The sequence below is a fragment of the Engraulis encrasicolus genome, chromosome 9, assembly GCF_034702125.1.
Source record: "Engraulis encrasicolus isolate BLACKSEA-1 chromosome 9, IST_EnEncr_1.0, whole genome shotgun sequence".
NCBI lineage: Eukaryota > Metazoa > Chordata > Actinopteri > Clupeiformes > Engraulidae > Engraulis > Engraulis encrasicolus.
Genome location: NC_085865.1, coordinates 9,042,310 through 9,044,809, shown reverse-complemented (window position 1 = coordinate 9,044,809; position 2,500 = coordinate 9,042,310). Strand labels below are relative to the sequence as shown.

General features: G+C 39.1%; 1 long non-coding RNA gene across 2 annotated transcripts; it reads left to right on the top strand.

Moving 5' to 3' along the window:
• Positions 1-52: 52 nt before the first annotated feature.
• LOC134454963 (uncharacterized) lies at positions 53-2,205 on the top strand. 2 transcript variants are annotated; one of them, XR_010035952.1, is made up of 4 exons: positions 53-201; positions 500-661; positions 1,125-1,177; positions 1,920-2,205. It is a non-coding gene; the product is annotated as an uncharacterized LOC134454963 (long non-coding RNA). The 2 variants fall into 2 exon arrangements; XR_010035951.1 differs by lacking the exon at positions 53-201 and having other exon boundaries at positions 402-661.
• Positions 2,206-2,500: the final 295 nt, after the last annotated feature.

Below are 2,500 nucleotides of genomic sequence, written 5' to 3'. Positions count from 1 at the left end.
TTGAGGGGTACACTTCAGGGGTACACCCGGTTGCACACCAGCTGTTTGGCGCCTCACTGCTGTGTGCCCAAATGTAGTCCTACGTCCTCAAAGAGAAACAAATCCTACCGTGGACAGACTTTCCACCGTTTCGCCAAAGAGCAGGCACTTCGGCGTGAATGAATTAATCACATCAAGAGGGATCCTCGTCCATATTTCAAGGTAAGATGCATAATTATGTCCAATACGCATTAGCTAGCACAAATAAGCTAGCTCGCCAAACGTGTCATGACTCATGCAGCCTAATGAAGCCTAATCAAAAAAAAATATGAATGTGTAATTACACAACGCTACATTTATATGGTATTTCCAGATCGCTATTTCAAAATTATGCTTTCAACTTTGTGTTAAGCGATCCGATGGCTTACCAGATGTGTTACCAGAACCAGTAGCATACTTGTGCCAAAATGAAGTTGTTTTGCTAACGAACTAAAATACATGCTGGTATTTATGGTTACAGATCAACGCTGAGACCGAGGTTTGATCTGAGCACGTTGAGAAGCAATGCTTTGTTAAGGTCACCCGTGGTATGACAACGCTAATAAAGGATGCTGTGCCTGCCAACTTTGTTCGCCTGGACTTCAGAGAAGCCAAAGAGGAGAATCATCATTCGCATACCGTGGTTAGTAATTCAACTGGCATGTGTTAACCAAGCCTCTTTACAAAAAAAAAAAAAAACTGATAATAGTTTGCCATGGAATACATTTTACTTTAGACAAAAAACTTAATGCATGTGCTGGAGATATATTTGTTTGCATTGATCATGTACTCCTGAGTCATGAGCCAATGATTTCAAACTGTGATGTCATTACATTTCACTTAGCTGACACTTTCATTTTATTCAAAGCGACTTAGTTATTATATGTCAGGGTATTGTTTACAGTCCCTGGAGTAATGTGGGTTTAGGTGCCTTTTCAAGGGCACTTCAGCCATGGAGATGTAGGGAGCGGTCAGAGGGATTCGAACCTGCAACCCCCAGATTGAAAGACCAACTCTCTTACCACTAGGCCACGGCTGCCTCACCACTAGGCCACGGCTGCCCTGTGTATGTTATGACTCTCCTGTCCTTTGTGTTTCTTTTTCAGTATGGATTCCATGGAGTATTCCATCGAGTATTTCTTCTGTTTCAATCGTCTTGGTAAGGCAACTTGTCTATTTTTCCCCATACTGTTGTAACCTAAGTCTTATATTGTCTATCACTGCCAAATACTTCAGGTGAAACCTGCAATTTGTATTTTGTTTTGTTAATACTTAAGTTTGATGTTGGCTGGTTGAAATGAGTTCGGAGTATGCAGACTGTATTTCACATGCTGTGATCACGCACCCATTGCGTGCAAGGTGTAATTCTCTAGGCCTATACATGGGTTCTAAATGTTGTTTATAACCTGACTGCGCGAACCTAGCTGTGCACAACTCCACCTCTGATTGTTGGAAACCGCTGACGGTCAAAAACTTATCTCACATGTTTGGCTGCCAGTGTCTTGCCCCTCCTCATAACATTGTGTTGAACACTGTACGGGCCCATGTATAATTGCAAGGTTACCTCAATTTCAGTACACTATGTTGTTATTTCATAGTATTCACCCTGTTTACTTGATAATGGTTATTTAACTGAATGGTATGCAATGCAGTAGGAACAAAGTGTTTGCAGGTTTGCAGTTTGCATAGCTTTTCTTTTGAGAAGATTGATTTTAAATTTTGCACAACTTTAAGTTTAAACTGATGATATTTGATAGGAATTCAACATTGTCCTGGGTGTGTAGCTTACGGCTGTAACTGCTATGATGCTTTTCTGTTATGCTGCTCTACAGCCTAGGCTACATGATGTGTCTGTCCCTATCAAATAAACCAAACTTAACTGATGACATATGTTCACATAGGTGAAGTTTTTGAGCTGGATCTGGATTCTGCTGAGGATTCGTCGACTACTAGATGGCGAGCCACCCACTCATTCGAATGTGATCCTGTTCTACATTGCGCATGGCATATTTGGTAGGATTGTGGCCTGCTCGTGTCACATCACTGACTATGACTGACTTAAACGCCTTGAACTGAACTGCTTGAAAGGAGCTATTTTTCTTTTTGAACAACTTAAAGGAACTCTCTACATCGTCTCTTTTGAGGATTTAAAGGACTATTTCCAATTTTTGAAGGACAATTCAATTTTTTTTTTTAAATGTTCAAACCTTTTTTTCGGGGTAATTGTAAATATTTAAACTTCTCAATCTCTTACTTGTGATGTTTTTATTTCATTTTGTTAATGCCCATTTTATTATTTTCCCTATACCCTATGTTTGTATATAAGAATGTCATTCCTCATTAGGGTTGCATACAATATTTTCTATGGATACATGATTATTTATAATGATAAATAAATAATAATAATTATTATTATTTATGCAAGATGGACATTTGACACTAACATTATGGTTTTCCCCGTTCATTTTGCTTTCGATATCCT